Source organism: Salvelinus fontinalis, chromosome 17 (assembly GCF_029448725.1).
Source record: "Salvelinus fontinalis isolate EN_2023a chromosome 17, ASM2944872v1, whole genome shotgun sequence".
Lineage (NCBI taxonomy): Eukaryota > Metazoa > Chordata > Actinopteri > Salmoniformes > Salmonidae > Salvelinus > Salvelinus fontinalis.
In genome coordinates, this window is record NC_074681.1 from 21,802,616 (window position 1) to 21,820,981 (window position 18,366).

The 18,366-nt window shown below is 40.5% G+C and overlaps 1 non-coding gene across 1 annotated transcript; it reads right to left on the reverse strand.

Moving 5' to 3' along the window:
- Window positions 1–15,855: 15,855 nt before the first annotated feature.
- On the reverse strand, window positions 15,856–15,926 carry trnag-gcc (transfer RNA glycine (anticodon GCC)). The gene has a single exon. It is a non-coding gene; the product is annotated as a tRNA-Gly (tRNA).
- Between the last annotated feature and the right edge of the window lie 2,440 nt (window positions 15,927–18,366).

Below are 18,366 nucleotides of genomic sequence, written 5' to 3' on the forward strand. Positions count from 1 at the left end.
CAATTAACACCACCAGGCTGCATGAGGTACAAGCTCAGTGCAAAGGTCTGAGTGCATTTCTCTGGGTATGCCAAAGCTAACAGTGGTGAGACTACATGTGAATACTCCAGGACAGAGAGGGAGAGTGGCGATTAGATAGACACTGCTGGTGGAGTTCGATGTTAATCGGAAGGCATGCTAGTTATTTATGCGCATGCTAGAATGCTTGATTGAGTTTAGACTTGGACATGTCTGCATGTTTGTGCCCCACCCTGGTCCCCACAGGTCCACCCTGGTCCCCACAGGTCCACCCTGGTCTACACAGGTCCACCCTGGTCCCCACAGGTCCACCCTGGTCCCCACAGGTCCACCCTGGTCTACACTGTCCTAGAACAAGAGGTGCATTGAAGTTGACCATGTAACGTAGCCAGACCTCCTGGTGTTGATGTACCTGTTCCCTCATGAAGCTCTAGCAGTATGACTGTGTTGTCAGAACTGCAGAAAATAAGTAACAATTAGCATCAGAATTGTCCAAGGAAATAGAGAATGAGTTTATGTGAGACCAAGAACGTTAGAGGGAAATAAAAAGCTTTTTGGTTTGTGAGTACCTGCAGTTGAAAGGTGTTGCTTTGGCAGTGTGAACCAATTAGCCATAATCTCTGTGATGATATCTCTGTCTCATCAGCCATGACATTCTCTGTCCTTCCAGCCATGACATTCCCCCCCACCTGTCTGTGTAGAGGAGAAAGATGAAGGGTGGGTATGAGGACACAAACCCATGCACCCCATGCACAGATGCACACACACACAGATGCACGCACACACGCACATATACACATAGACATGCAGACATATACAGTTAGTTCCAATTCAGTGAGAAAACAGTAAAGCCATAAATTCTGATCTAGACTAAATTGCTCCCAAAAATAAACGTTCAAGGAACATTCCGGAGACTGCTTTTCCTCAGCGTCCACTGTTTTATTTTTCTCTTGCAATAATGTAGACTACAATGTCGTCTACTCTTGCCTGATTGACTTCAAGAGATTTTCCTTCCTAGCTAAATCCACTATACCTGCTTCTTGTCATCAAACAAGCCCACTAAAAGCATGCATCAACCTGATAATTAGCTTCAAATGAACCACAAGCACACAGAGATATAGATAGCTTCTACCTCTGAAAAATAAGTACAGTATGTTGTAAAAACCTTGGGGGAACATGGGAACTTCAACAAAGGACAGAAAGGAAAAACTGGATCTGTGCGCTGTGGTAAACTGTTGTTATACCGTGCTCTACCAAAACCATATTGATGTCGTGAGTTGTTTTTAAATGAAGATTCAATTGAATGAGAGTAAAATAGGAGTTGATCAGACACCTGCTCAAGTCCCTATAGTTCCGTTAATGTGCCTCAGCTGTGGCATGCTTTTATCTCTCCAGTGTCTGAGCGCTGGCACAAAGAACCCCTTTCGGCCCGTATCATAACTTTATAAATGTAGGATCTTAAACAACCCTTGAAAGATTGAGCTCATATCATCTCACGACAACTATAAAAACATATCATGGTATCAGACACATTCATAGGCTTATGTCCTTCCATTCATTCTTAAATAAATCTTAACTACTTTTATTAGCGATAAGGACCAGTAAGACATCTACTAGTATAATGCTGTAAAATATTGTTTTATGTAGAACATACATTGGGTTTCAATTAGGTTTATTAGTAAAAAATAAATAAAATCATAGGAGTAGTAAATAAAGTTTCAGACATGACATTGGTTTGAGCGGAACTATTTGCTATAAAATGTAAATTATACATGTCAGTAATTGCTGTTCTGTTATCACAGACAATTACCTTTCAATATATAAAATCAATGAAGAAATATAGATTGTACTTTCAATTTATTGTATTAACTATTCTATTATTTTTTTAACTAACTTTGGTATTTTGAAATAATAATTATAATAATTGAAAAAGGCTTTGAGCTTGAAATAAATAGATATTTAAAAAAGGGCACTCTTCAGATAATGTACAATTAACTTTCAACTATTTTTACAACTATTAAAATAATAAATGGGCACAGAAGTCAATTCAACGTCTATTCCACGTTGGTTCAATGTAATTTCATTGAAATGATGTGGAAACAACGATTCAACCCGTATGTGCCCATTCTGCTAATATAATGCTGATATTGTCTGTTTAATAATCTTAGACATTGTTATAATGCTGCAACAAACCGCAGTATCATACTGTTTGAATATATCTATAATTGTTTTCAGCAATTTTTAAATTGAGTAAATATCCATTTGGATGTTCTTATGATATTCCAAATATTATATTAAAAAAAGAGTGTACATATGACAATTTGAAGATCCTCTTGTATACGTTGCAAATTATTTATTCAACCACTTTGTAATGATTTGTGAAGTGCAAATAAACTCAACCATATAATATGAAATGGGGTTCAATTCAAACAATTATTATAATATAATTTAGTTGAAATAATTGTGCTTAATTAAGTACCTCCACATTCCTTGTTTTCCTGTCTCTTCTCACACTACATTACTGTCCTCTAAGGCAAAAAGATTGATATACTGTATCCCTGATCAGGATTGACCCGGGTTGGTGGAGTAGAATTAAACTCAGACCGCAGGCAGTCACCTCGTTACTGGCCAGCTTTGTCTCTTATAGAATTCATTGGTAATGGAAAGGAGTTATTATTGGACTTAGTGGAGAGAGTGTGGAGATCTGTCTGGTTGTTTTTCTGGTTCGGGGCGGGCTTTTGGAGAGATCAGTGGACTTGCTATCAGATGTTTTATTCAGGGCTAAGCAATGGGAGAGTTCAGTGGTGGAGCTGCTAGGTTGTTTTCTGGCCCCAGGGTAAGACTTGGGGAGACAGAGAGAGCCAGGGTGGTCGTGTATTACTCTGCACCCAACACCCACCCAACAGGCCCATTTGTGTAACTTCTTACACTTTCTGTTGATAAACTGACATTCCAATAGAGTTTCTTTGGCCACGGGCCCACAGTCCCGTACTGAAGCTTGTAAATTAAAAGAGTTGTGTAATGGGGTTGGGATCATAGATGAAAATGGATCGCTTTGACTTGTCGTTGTACAAGGCTTCTGGGCTTTCTCCCACGGCCGGACTGTGGAAGGAGGGGGAAACTATGGGACTATTCAATCAAACTCTGTATACAGGTTTCAAGAATAAGTCAGAAACATTTTCTCACAAAAATAATAATCATTGCTGAATTCGTACAAACAGCAAAACAATGTTTGCAGAGTCAAACAATAAGAAAGTCCACTCCATGCGTTCCAGCTACAGTACATGTTTGAGTCTCTTGGAAGGGTAGCTATGCAGAAGTAGGATCTGGGGCTGACGGAGACATTCAAGTCATGGACAAATAGAATATAACACTCCACATCTCACACATACACAAACACATAGACACACACACACACACACACACACACACACACACACACACACACGCACGCGCACGTGCGCACACACACACTCACTCTCTCACAAACGCACATAGACACCCACTTCTGTCCGCCCAGTGGGAATGTGTTTTCTTAGATCATTTGAAGCCAAAATATTTGAGCTGCATGAGTTCTCTTATGAAGTTCTGCCAAGAGCGAGTAAGGAACCGCTGAGACCCTAAAGACAACAGCTCCAGATTCCCAGAATTCAGCAGGGCCCAAACACCCACTTATGTTCCAGATCACAATGAGACAGGGGAAACACAATGTTCAGACAAATAGACACGTCACAATGTGTGACAACAGGAAATGTATAGTTTTGATTTTAGAAATCACAGAGGGATACAAATGGATTGCAGCCATAATCAGTTAGACCCAAAGCAAAATAGACAGAGCCAATTCTATGGTCATCAATCATCAATAAAGTATCTATTAAACAACTTTATCAAAGAGAAATGTCATCAGAACGTTTCTTTGTTTTGTGTATTTTTATCAATATTTTAGATGTCAAAACATAATACACTTTTTTTTAAAGACAGTTCAGTCATGATGGACGAAGGCAGAATGGGTCAGGGTGCTTCTTCATCCTGGGAACTCAGTAGTGACAGATAGCTAGGACTCGGACTGCCCTGGGGAAACTTCCCTGATGCTAACAGTACCTAACGCTCCCACCTCCAATGGAGACTGAGACAGCAACAGTGGCAGCATAAGATATGTTATGCATACTGTAGTAGAAGGTTCCAATGGACTTGTTATAATATACATGCATGCTAGTACCTAAATGGTGCACTGTAAATAACATTAAACCTGAAATGTGATAATGAAATGCCATAAAATATAATGTGATACAAAATATTATATTGTCATAATATAAATACTATTCTCTGAATTTTCAACTGTAGATGAATGTGCTCCTCTGTTATATTTATTTTCTCTAGTTCTTTCTGTCTCTGTCTCCATGTCTTCATGGTAAATAAAAATGAAATGTTTTTTTGGAAAATGCTCCTGCTGATCATGTTGAAGGATGCTGATCTGGTCAGGGGTTTTATGTGGGTAAGCACCATTACACTTCATATTCACTGTGTCTCTCATAGCAGAGCTGATGTATGCTCTATGAGCTCTCAATACACAACAAACAGTTTGGACAATATCTAGCTCCTCAAAACTTCTGTTACTTTGGTTTGAAACTATAAAATGAGAAATAAGGTATGCATTTTTAAAGAATATTGCTCTCCCCACTGATCATATATTGACCCCAGATGCATGTTTTCTATCATAGCCTAAAGGATCTTTAATAAATTATTCAAAATGTTCATGACTTTGTCAATAAAATTGTTCCTAATAAATCAAAATCATTGTTTAATGTTTCTGTATCAATACGGACATTTTAAAATTTCAAGTCCTTTGGGATCCTTTTGACTCCAGCCAAAAACACCTAATACCGCCTATAGTAATTTGATAGATAAGACCTTCATTTGAACCTAGGTTTCCCTGGAGACATACTAACATGCTATCCATACCAGCAGAGGGTGGAGGGGGACCTGTATCAGTGATCTTGTCCAGGTAGACAGATCATCTACAGAGATTGTCCAGATAGACAGATCATCAGCAGAGATTGTCCAGGTAGACAGATCATCTACAGAGATTGTCCAGGTAGACAGATCATCTACAGAGATTGTCCAGGTAGACAGATCATCAGCAGAGATTGTCCAGGTAGACAGATCATCAGCAGAGATTGTCCAGGTAGACAGATCATCAGCAGAGATTGTCCAGGTAGACAGATCATCAGCAGAGATTGTCCAGGTAGACAGATCATCTACAGAGATTGTCCAGGTAGACAGATCATCAGCAGAGATTGTCCAGGTAGACAGATCATCTGCAGAGATTGTCCAGGTAGACAGATCATCTACAGAGATTGTCCAGGTAGACAGATCATCTACAGAGATTGTCCAGATAGACAGATCATCAGCAGAGATTGTCCAGGTAGACAGATCATCTACAGAGATTGTCCAGGTAGACAGATCATCTACAGAGATTGTCCAGGTAGACAGATCATCAGCAGAGATTGTCCAGGTAGACAGATCATCAGCAGAGATTGTCCAGGTAGACAGATCATCAGCAGAGATTGTCCAGGTAGACAGATCATCAGCAGAGATTGTCCAGGTAGACAGATCATCTACAGAGATTGTCCAGGTAGACAGATCATCAGCAGAGATTGTCCAGGTAGACAGATCATCTGCAGAGATTGTCCAGGTAGACAGATCATCTACAGAGATTGTCCAGGTAGACAGATCATCTACAGAGATTGTCCAGATAGACAGATCATCAGCAGAGATTGTCCAGATAGACAGATCATCAGCAGAGATTGTCCAGATAGACAGATCATCAGCAGAGATTGTCCAGATAGACAGATCATCAGCAGAGATTGTCCAGATAGACAGATCATCAGCAGAGATTGTCCAGATAGACAGATCATCAGCAGAGATTGTCCAGATAGACAGATCATCAGCAGAGATTGTCCAGATAGACAGATCATCAGCAGAGATTGTCCAGATAGACAGATCATCAGCAGAGATTGTCCAGATAGACAGATCATCAGCAGAGATTGTCCAGATAGACAGATCATCAGCAGAGATTGTCCAGATAGACAGATCATCTACAGAGATTGTCCAGATAGACAGATCATCAGCAGAGATTGTCCAGGTAGACAGATCATCTAGAGAGATTGTCCAGGTAGACAGATCATCAGCAGAGATTGTCCAGGTAGACAGATCATCAGCAGAGATTGTCCAGATAGACAGATCATCTACAGAGATTGTCCAGGTAGACAGATCATCTACAGAGATTGTCCAGGTAGACAGATCATCTACAGAGATTGTCCAGGTAGACAGATCATCTACAGAGATTGTCCAGATAGGGAGCTTTATCTCTGTGGAATATCTGTCTATCTACTCGCCTAGGACTGTTCTTCTCTATACCCAAATGACCTTTTGTGCATATACAAATCTGTTAATGGTATACAAGGTCTGCCAATGGTATAAATACTTGATAGAACTGCAATACAGAACTAAGATACACTCTGAATCTACACAGAGAGTTGTACTAGTGTCTATTCTCTGAAAAGTAGCTATTCTAGGACAAATCTCAAAAAGTATTTATTTGAATCCCGGTTTCTCTGGAGACAATATTAACATACTTAGAGAGGGACCTGTATCAGTGATTGTCTATGGTTTTAACTGGTTATAACTAGGTATGACCTTGTACAAAATCAGAATTACCTTACATATACTGTATGCTACTGTGCAGTCTAAACAGCTCATACAAGTCTGTTCGTGGTATGAATACTTGTCAGAACTGTAATACAGAAACCAGCTTCCCTCTAAATCAGGGATTATCAAATAGATTCAGCCGCAGTCCGAGTTTTTCTTAAGCGGATGGTCAGGGGGTCGGATCATAATTCTAAAACATAATCATTTCAAGCCTTGCTTACAATTGTGTACGATCACAAATATCTCTCTATTATGCGTGGAAATCCCTTTGAGCTAATTTGCTAGTGTTTTTATTGTTTTTTATGTCCAACAATAATAACAATAAAAATAATAAAAATAAATAGATATATAACACTTGGGCAAACAAATCAAATCAGCATGCTCTAAATGTACACATAGTGCATTTTTGCCACTTTTTGTCAATAAAATTAAGTATATTGCAAACGTTGGTGTACTGACCCTTTAAATGGCAGTCGTTTTTACCACAACAATGACAACATTTTTATTTTCTTCAAATTTCTAAAAATGAAACGATACTATAATCAAACGATGGTAAATCATCTTTAGTACTAATGTGGATTGTAGTTTGGAAAAAAGTGGCTTATTATTTAAGGGGAAAATTTCCATTTTTGTTTTACAGAATATGCAAATTAACTGTCATTTTGTTAAAATATGGTAATTTTTGGGGTCATTTTTTTACTTCAGATAACATTATTTAGATGTCTAATGATGTTTTGATAAGAATTAACTTGATATTTTGCTATGATTGTTGCTTTTTCCAATAGTTTCCAATAATGACCCCCAGTTGGTAATCCATGTATGTAAAATATGTTGGTAGTATGAGGGTTAAAAAAGTGTGGCATATTTTGTGGCATATTGTGACCGATGGTGATTTGAAATGAATGAATGCACCTTTGTAGTGCATAAAGGTTTGGACATTCTTTAACTGTGATTCCACAGGTGGGTTTGAATTACATTCACTTGCTCTTTCCCCCTTTGGTAATTACAGTACTCAAGGTGATTGAAAAACATTGGTTTAATGTCTCCCGTTACATGTCTCTCTATGCTCAACTGTAAATCTGTCTCAGCCTTAGGGCCATTTTAACCAGCTAAGGGGTTACTTGAGGCGGAGGGGCCCTTACTAGTGTCCAACCTCAATTAGCCCATAAATGAATAATATTTATAGGTTGCTAGACAGAGTTTATAGTAGAAAATAGTTTGGCTCATCTTGCCTTGACCCATTTGACAATTGACCTTTGGGGTAACACTCCCCCAATCCTCCACCATCCTCCCATACCATAGGTCCAGCTGGGGACTACTACAGCAGAGCTCAGGAACATCGATCATCTCCCTGAGGAATTGGGGGGGTAAAGGGCATGCTCTCCTGGCATTTCGCCCCATGCAGCATAGTTAATAAACACAGCTGCAAAGCTCTGGCCTAGAAAACCTATAGCTAACATACCTTGGAGTTACCTAAAACACCTTCCTGCTACAGAGCCTTTTTCTGGTTTAGCTTTCCATCACCCAATGCTTGGGCCTAGGTGAAGAACAACACATCTTGGAGTTCTAGATTAGTTTAGCCTTCAAAACCAGGACTCCTCTTTTCAATTCTCCATCCTTTGATCCCTCTATCAGTTTACTCTTGCCATCAACTCTCTCTTTCAGACTATAGCCTAGCACTTTGCACTCTGGTCAGAGAGAGTGGAGTGGAGAAGGTGCAGTGAAGCAATTGTGGAGCGAAACCTGAGCCACGTTTAAACTGTGGCGTAATAAACCCTGGGCAGTAAAGTAAAAGCCTCCCATGTTGATGTGCAGTTAAAACACGTGTGGTCTCATCTCCACTGTCAAATGGGGCATTACATGGGGGCTATTGCTAGCAGAAGAGAGAGATACATTTATTTTGGTATAGTGCTGTACTCTACTGCACTATACTGTGCTATTACTGTATTAGTAGTAGCAGTAGTAGTAGTAGTAATACTACTTGTATTTGTATTATTTACTATTATTATAATAAATAATATGCAGCATCATTTTAGTACAGAAAATGTGGCATTACTTGTTTTGTTAGTGTTATTAATATCCTAAAGAAGTGATTGTATTGAGTTGGGCATGTCATCTGGAAGTTAGCCATAGGAGTTTTTCAATTCAGAGGCTAAATAGGAGCTGTCATTGGTTTTTACAGAGAGGGCCTCTCTTACCCTACCTCACTGACTGACTGACTGAGTGAAAAGTGCTTTCTCAGCATCGGCCTGTCTGGCCCTTCTTCCTGTGCCCCAGCTCTCACATCCCTGTTGTTATTAAGCCCACCAAATGGCCCTGGTTCACCGGTGGTCTCCCTAATAACCGGCGTGATGGACAGGATGGCTCTCACTGCTTGCCTGCCTGCCTGCCTGTGGCCTTGAGCTCCCACCTCCCCACCAGATGCCCATGCAGCACACACACACAAACACAAACACACACATACACATGCAAACACGCCCATGCATACGTGCATGCACACACACAGAAGCACACACACACACACACACACACACACACACACACACACACACACACACACACACACACACACACACACACACACACACACACACACACACACACACACACACACACACACACACACACACACACACACACACAAACACACACAGTGGGGCAAAAAAGTATTTAGTCAGACACCAATTGTGCAAGTTCTCCCACTTAAAAAGATGAGAGAGGCCTGTCATTTTCATCATAGGTACACTTCAACTATGACAGACAAAATGAGAAAAGAAATCCAGAAAAATCACATTGTAGGATTTTTTATGAATTTATTTGCAAATTATGGTGGAAAACAAGTATTTGGTCACCTACAAACAAGCAAGATTTCTGGCTCTCACAGACCTGTAACTTCTTCTTTAAGAGGCTCCTCTGTCCTCCACTCGTCACCTGTATTAATGGCACCTGTTTGAACTTGTTATCAGTATAAAAGACACCTGTCCACAACCTCAAACAGTCACACTCCAAACTCCACTATGGCCAAGACCAAAGAGCTGTCAAAGGACACCAGAAACAAAATTGTAGACCTGCACCAGGCTGGGAAGACTGAATCTGCAATAGGTAAGCAGCTTGGTTTGAAGAAATCAACTGTGGGAGCAATTATTAGGAAATGGAAGACATACAAGACCACTGATAATCTCCCTCGATCTGGGGCTCCACGCAAGATCTCACCCCGTGGGGTCAAAATTATCACAAGAACGGTGAGCAAAAATCCCAGAACCACACGGGGGGACCTAGTGAATGACCTGCAGAGAGCTGGGACCAACGTAACAAAGCCTACCATCAGTAACACACTACGCCGCCAGGGACTCAAATCCTGCAGTGCCAGACGTGTCCCCCTGCTTAAGCCAGTACATGTCCAGGCCCGTCTGAAGTTTGCTGGAGAGCATTTGGATGATCCAGAAGAAGATTGGGAGAATGTCCTATGGTCAGATGAAACCAAAATAGAACTTTTTGGTAAAAACTCAACTCGTCGTGTTTGGAGGACAAAGAATGCTGAGTTGCATCCAAAGAACACCATACCTACTGTGAAGCATGGGGGTGGAAACATCATGCTTTGCGGCTGTTTTTCTGCAAAGGGACCAGGACGACTGATCCGTGTAAAGGAAAGAATGAATGGGGCCATGTATCGTGAGATTTTGAGTGAAAACCTCCTTCCATCAGCAAGGGCATTGAAGATGAAACGTGGCTGGCTCTTTCAGCATGACAATGATCCCAAACACACCGCCCGGGCAATGAAGGAGTGGCTTCGTAAGAAGCATTTCAAGGTCCTGGAGTGGCCTAGCCAGTCTCCAGATCTCAACCCCATAGAAAATCTTTGGAGGGAGTTGAAAGTCCGTGTTGCCCAGCAACAGCCCCAAAACATCACTGCTCTAGAGGAGATCTGCATGGAGGAATGGGCCAAAATACCAGCAACAGTGTGTGAAAACCTTGTGAAGACTTACAAAAAACGTTTGACCTCCGTCATTGCCAACAAAGGGTATATAACAAAGTATTGAGATAAACTTTTGTTATTGACCAAATACTTATTTTCCACCATAATTAGCAAATAAATTCATAAAAAATCCTACAATGTGATTTTCTGGATTTTTTTTCTCATTTTGTCTGTCATAGTAGACGTGTACCTATGATGAAAATTACAGGCCTCTCTCATCTTTTTAAGTGCGAGAACTTGCACAATTGGTGGCTGACTAAATACTTTTTTGCCCCACTGTACACACACACTCCCTCCACTGTAACATACACGCATATAGAACATTTTTTAATTGCTGTAATTTGAGCATGAATGCATTAGAAGTTAATGAATTTAAACAGTCTAATTAAGAAAAAATATAGCAGGACCACCAGTTACTTGGGGAGGCTGGATTGGCTTTTCATAAAGGCAATGTAGTGTTGAGGGGCATTGGGAGAAATGGGGGTAACTTGAGACGTGGAGTTAATCTGGATAAGTAAAGACATGTTTACACCACAAACGAGGTCTGAATATTCTCCAGTGGCTGAATTATATTTCAGGGGTATAATGAGGTGTATATGACTTTTAAATGTGATTTATATGATTCCTAAAGCATGTAAAAATGACCTACACAGAAATAGGATCCACGCAATAATTGCGAGAGGAGAAGGAGAAAACACATAACCATTTATACTGACTGTTCCCATATGAAGAGAAAACGTAGTACTCTAAATATGAAAGTGCTGACGATGGATATGATGATGATGATGATCTTAATGATGATGATGATGATGGTCAAGCATTGAAGGGGCGCCGGTCTGAGTTTAAGGAAGTTTGATGTAATGTAACAATTTTGCACAATTGCAGAGGCCTGCTGACAACACATTCCTCACACATTTGACTCCCAACACTATTAGAGGGTCCAGGTAAAACCCTTAAAGTGGATCACCTAAAGTCCCTAAAAGAGTTAGTAAGTCTCCACTTGCTGAGAGCATTCTGGGTACCTCGGTCCCAAAGCAAATCGCAATAAAACCCTAGCTACAATATAAACAAGACTAGCTATCTGGAACCGAAGTGTAAGATTAAAGAAAAACAGAGAAAAACAAATATTTCCTCACTCCTTTTGGGCTCTCTATTTATAAAACGGCACATTCCTGGCGATATTAGTAATTATCATTCTATGAAAAGAGCTCTTACTTAAAATATGTTATTTGGGGGGTGGTGGGGTGAATTCTCCTTTTCCCATGGGGGTGTTGAAAGTATCCGTCTCAGGCCTGTGAGAGGGAAGGAGAAAGGAGGGTGTAGCTATGGAGTCCACCATGCTATAACTGAGGCCCAGCCTTGACTTACCTCAAAAACAGAGCAGGCTCATGATTCTAGCCTCCAGCCTTGGACGGGCTGCTAAATTTCTCCACTCTGTTTCCCCTTTGGCAGCCACTGCTGGCTGGGATCTCTCAGGACCTAGAAATTGAACCCCGGCCACTACCAGAATGAATTTATGAAGCAGCACTTTAGATGTGTCCACCGTGTTTGCATTTTCTTAGTCTCTCTCTTCCTCCTGCACTTTCACTCTCTCCCTTCCTTTCTGATTCACCCTCTATTCTGTAAAGTCACAGCAATCATACATATTTTCTTGTCTTAGAAAGAGAGTGTCAGCCTCAGCCTCTGAAAACACAAGCCATGTCCTTTAGTCAGATCTGGTCTGTTGAGAATGTCGGAGCAGTGTTCCAGACACAGAATAGACCATACTTGCTAATATTTGAAAAACGTTAGTTTTAGTTAATTTTAAGCATCAGCCAATTAAAATAATTTCAGTAGTTTTAAGCTGTTAGGTTTTCCCATTACATAACCTGGCACATTTAGCCCTATGCTAACCTGATCATTTCCTGTAATAAATTCTGCATCAGCCTATCAAAGATCTTAAACATTTTGTGCACAAACAAATTGCATTTTTTTAAATAGGTCAACTTGGCCACCAGAGGGACATACTAAAACATCCAAATTCAAGGTTTACTTTCGTTCCACTTCACTTGGTCTGTCTCAAGTGTCGAGTGCCATTATTGCATGATTATCGCATCCTTGACTAGACTACTTACTAACGTTACGTTAGACAAAGCTTGTTTTCGATGGCATTGAGGAGTACACCACATCAGTCATTGGCTTCGATGACGTCGTCCCCACAGTGACCGTACGTGCATACCCCAACCAGACATGGTTGAAGACATGAATTACAGGCAACATCCACACTGCGCTAAAGGCTAGAGCTGCCGCTTTTTCTCTATAAGAAATCCCGCTATGCCCTGAGACGAACCATCAAACAGGCAAAGCATCAATACAGGACTAAGGTCGAATATTACACCGGCTCCGACGCTCGTCGGATATGGCAGGGCTTGCAAACCATTACAAACTACAAAGGGAAGCACAGCTGAGAGCTGCCCAGTGACATGAGCCTACCAGACGAACTAAACTACTTCTATGCTCGCTTTGATTCAAATTACACTGAAACATGCATGAGAGCGCCAGCTGTTCCGGACGACTGTGTGATTCCGCTCTCCGCAGCCAATGTGAGTAAGACCTACAAAACAGATCAACATTCACAAGGCCGCAGGGCCAGACGGATTACCAGGACGTGTACTACGAGCATGCGCTGACCAACTGGTAAGTGTCTTCACTGACATTTTCTACCTCTCCCTGTCCGAGTCTGTAATACCAACATGTTTTTAGCAGGCCACCATAGTCCATGTTCTCAAGAACACTAAGGTAATCTGCCTAAATGACTACCGACCCGTAGCACTCACATCTGTAGCCATGAAGTGCTTTGAAAGGCTGGTCATGGCTCACATAAACACCATCATCCCAGAAACCCTAGACCCCCTCCAATTTGCATACCGCCCTAACAGATCCACAGATGATCTCTTTTGCACTCCACACTGCCCTCTCCCACCTGGACAAAAGGAACTAACTAACTAATACAATTTGATTTGATTTTCTCATCTATGACAAAATCCCACATTTTTGTCTATCCCTTTCACGCACATTTGTGTGCTTTCACATCAATAAAGATGTAGGATTATACAAGTTTTATATTTGTATTTCGTACATTGTAAAAAGAAAAAGATGTGTAACGCTCGTCTAATGCCTCCTCCTCGGACGAGGAGGAGGAGTAAGGGTCGGACCAAAATGCAGCGTAGGTTGAATTCATAATGATTTATTTTAACAAGACGAAACACGATGAACACTTGAATAAACTCAAAACAACAAAACGACGTAGACAGACCTGACCATGTGAACTTACATACACACGAAGAACGCACAAACAGGAACAGACTACATACACAAACGAAAACGAAACAGTCCCGTGTGGTGCGACATACACAGACACGGAAGACAATCACCCACAAACAAACAGTGAGAACAGCCTACCTTAATATGGTTCTCAATCAGAGGAAACGTCAAACACCTGCCTCTAATTGAGAACCATATCAGGCAACACATAAACCCAACATAGAAACACAACACATAGAATGCCCACCCCAACTCACGCCCTGACCAACTAAACACATACAAAACAACAGAAAACAGGTCAGGAACGTGACAAGATGCTACTGGTCTTGTCAAATAGCTGTAATTTACCCCTTAAGGACAACATTTCCACGTCAAGGGCAAATTCTTAGGTCATAAAAGATTGTCGGAGGTCTTGGCTCGTTCAGTGTGACAGGGTCTGTCAATTAATTACCACTATGTGCGATCGTAGGCTCCGACAAAGTTCTGTCAGTGTCTGATTGTTTTGGTGTGTGTGGCTGGTTTTACGAGTCCATCCCTCTGACTGACTAATTGGAACACAATAAGTATTAACACAAGTATTAACACAATAATACCACTATTGTGAATAGTCAGATTAATATAATAGTTCGATTTAAACGTTTACATGCTCTGCAAGAAGAACGATTTCCCTAATAATCTTGTTTACATGACATAACTGAAATCAGGTTTTGATAAATATCTGATTTTGATAAATGCACAACATCGCCAATCAAAATAAACCTTCTGCCACTAGCGACCATGTTATTTTGGGGAAGCCTATATGTACAGTTTGTATGTGAAAAGTATTTCTAAGCTGCATACTTTCAGTTTTTCCAAACTCACTTCACTTGCACATAAGCACAGAGAGAAAGGCATGCTGGCACATGCACAGATCAAATACACTGCTGCGTGACGTAGCCTACGCTGGCTGACATGCCAATCGCAGAATGTGAAGACAGAACTGAAACAATCGTACAATCTGGCCAGGATGACATCAATATTTTTATTTGGTGACATTGCACAGTGTGACGTCATAATAGTAAAAGACTGAATTCGATGTACAATCTGCAAAGACCTTTACTGCTATCGCTAATTGGTGGCGTGATGCACTAAGGTGGTTAGCCTGTGGATAACAGGTAGGCAGGTAGGGTCATGAAATATTGTGTGGATGAAGGGAGCGTGGGTGAGTGCTGGGCATGTTGAATAAAGAGAAAACAATAAACAATAACCTACTTAACAGGGGATGGCAGGTAGCCTAGCAGTTAGAGCGTTGGACTAGTAACCGAAAGGTGGCAAGATTGAATCCCCGAGCTGACAAGGTAAAAATCTGTCGTTCTGTCATTGAAAATATGAATTTGTTCTTAACTGACTTGACTAGTTAATTAAATAAAAAAGTAGAGGTAAACATTTATTAGTTTAACAGCGGAAAAAGACATGAACCTTCCAACAAGTAATGATTTGCTTTTTTGAAAGATATCATAAAGAACTTTAAAAGTGTTGCTACTGCTCTCCACTTTCTGGAGTACAATTGTTCTCTGTTGATTCTCCCGGAAAATGAGTCAGAAGATGAAGAAATCCCTGATTTAGGTAAAAATATTTTTCATTGAACCAGACATTTATTTATTTTAACCTTTATTTTACTAGGCAAGTCAGTTAAGAAAAAATCTTATTTACAATGACAGCCTACTGGGGAACAGTGGGTTAATTGCCTTGTTCAGGGGCAGAATGACAGATTTTTACCTTATCAGCTCAGGGATTTGATCCAGAAACCTGTTGGCTACTGGCCCAACACTCTAACCACTAGACTACCTGCCACCCCAAATGGAACATGCATTGGCCGGGAATCAAATCCTGGCCTCCCGCTTGGCAGGCAAGAATTCTACCACTAAACCACCAATGCACCTTCACTGATGACAGAGATGAGGAAGAAATGTCGATCAATAGCATTGTTGTCACAGAAGAAGTTGACCAAGTTTTGAAATCAGTGGAATGCCCAGTGGAAGCAGAGTATGATAGCTAAGGAGATGCAGAAAATTCTGCAGAAAATTTTCATTGCAAATATGCAGAGGGAGTTGAAGAGAGAACACATAATGGCTGTTTTCTCAGGATTACATCTTTAAACTAAGGGCAACCGTGACAGAAAGGCAGAAGCATTCATCTGTGCATACAGGTATGAGTCTAACTAGCTACATTTTCAGATATTATGTGTTTCAAATTTTGTACGTACTGTTAGCTAGCTAGCTAACGTTATTACAATTCATATTATATGTTACGAATTCTAGCTATCTGGCTAACGTTAGCTAGGCTAAGGGTTAAGGTATCTGGATAATGTTAGCTAGGCTAGGGGTTTAGGGTTAGGGTTAGGGTTAAGGTTAGGGTTAAGTTTAAGAGTTAGGATAAAAGGTTAAATAATCGTTTGTCTAATGCAACCATACCAAACATAACATACTTATCATACCAGTGGAGGTTGCTTAGGGGTGGACGACTCACAATAATGGCTGGAACGGAAGAAATGGAATGGCATCAAACCCATGGAAACCATGTTTTCGATGTATTGATACCATTCCACTGATCCCGCTCAAGCCAATACCACGAGCCCGTCCTCACCAATTAAGGTGCCACAAAACTCCTGTGAATCATCTGCAAAAGATGATTCTGAAATAATTGGCTTTAAAGTTCCGAAATATCATTGGTTTGAATCGTGTCAAAACTTTGTCTCTTGAATTCTTCTGAACTTGTCAACATGAATTGTGGTATTTAGAGTACTATACAGGTAGAGACCATTGAACTAAACCAGGCTATGTTAATAACTACATTTTGACAATAATGCTATAGTCCCAATATCTCAAAATAGCCTACCTAATGTAGAAAATTATGAAGGGAAACCTCTCTAAATTATGCACACAAACAATCCTCCACCCCCTGTCAAAAAAGTGTTCCTCAGTCTGTGACTAGCCTAGAGAGCATTTTCTATACTTGGGGTTAGGGTCGGGTACAGGCCCCAGATTTTGAGGTTATCACATATAGTCGGCGGTTGCTGGTGGATTATTAGCAATTGCGGGCAGGTGTGGATGAACAAACAGCTGACCCATGCACTACTAGTCCACGAGTCAAATAACTCATATGTGACAAAGTAGATGATTATAAAATGCATATACAACATTGTACAGTACATGTCAATGTAGGACTACACATGTTATGTAGTATAGCCTATAGTAGGGACTCCAACAAGATGCTCCAACAAGAAGCTGCACTTCTCTTCACAGCAAGCTAACACAATAAATGTATTTCTACATTTCAAAGGAAAAAACTAAATCTAACTGTGATTATAACTTGCAGTAAATGGCGAAAACCACCAGAATTCAGGCTCACAAAACTGTGAGCTTATCATCCAGTGTAGAAATGTTGTGTGTTTTAGTAACTTTGATTAACAGACAGTGCCATTTGACCGCTGTTAAGGATGTTCTCATGGAAATGTGTTCTTTCACGTCCAACTACGTCAACCATTTTAATTGAATGATACGGAATTTGAACTGGATATAATCATGGCCACCTGGTGAGGTTAGCGTAGGGCTAAATGTGCCAAGTTATGTAATGGGAACAGCTAACATGTAGCCTTTGATCACATGCAACTACACTGACGATTTTAATTGGGTGATGCTTAAACTTGAACTAAAACTTTTACTTTTACTAATGTTCACAAGAATGGCCCCAATGTGTCTGGTAGCCGCTGCCATATGTAAGGGTATTTCCTGTTTCCCATGACTCCCTGGGACACTGTTGGTGCCTGGCCTCCGGTCCCCCCGGCCCCTGGTCCCTGCCCAGCTGATTTAGACCCCTCAATGACCACCAGCACGTCAATCACCCAAAATATATGGTATATGTAACAATATGTTTATGGTTAAATTATAAGTAAGTATCCATAATATATTGTGTTTATCAAAATAATGTCAATAATGTCTAACAGTCCTTAAAAAAAAAACTAACATAGAAAAAAGATTGTCAAAAAGTGTACATTTAGTTTCAGGAAGAAAAAGAAAAAAAGAAGAAAAAGAAAAAAAAGAAACAGACAACAAATATGTCTCTTGGCACCCTGGGTTATTCTGGGTCATTCTGGGCTATTCTGGGAATTGAAGTCTAGACGATAAAGTGCTAAAAGGCACATTAATCACAAAGGAAGGACTGCTGGGTTTAGAGCTGCCTGCATGGCTACCCTGCATGGGAAAAGATGGACGAACGGCACAGCCACTCTCTTAACATTGCACTAACCTCATAATTCAAACTTTAAATGTCCGTAAAATGTGTTTTAGATACTTTAAAATGAGATGTTATGAGAAAAA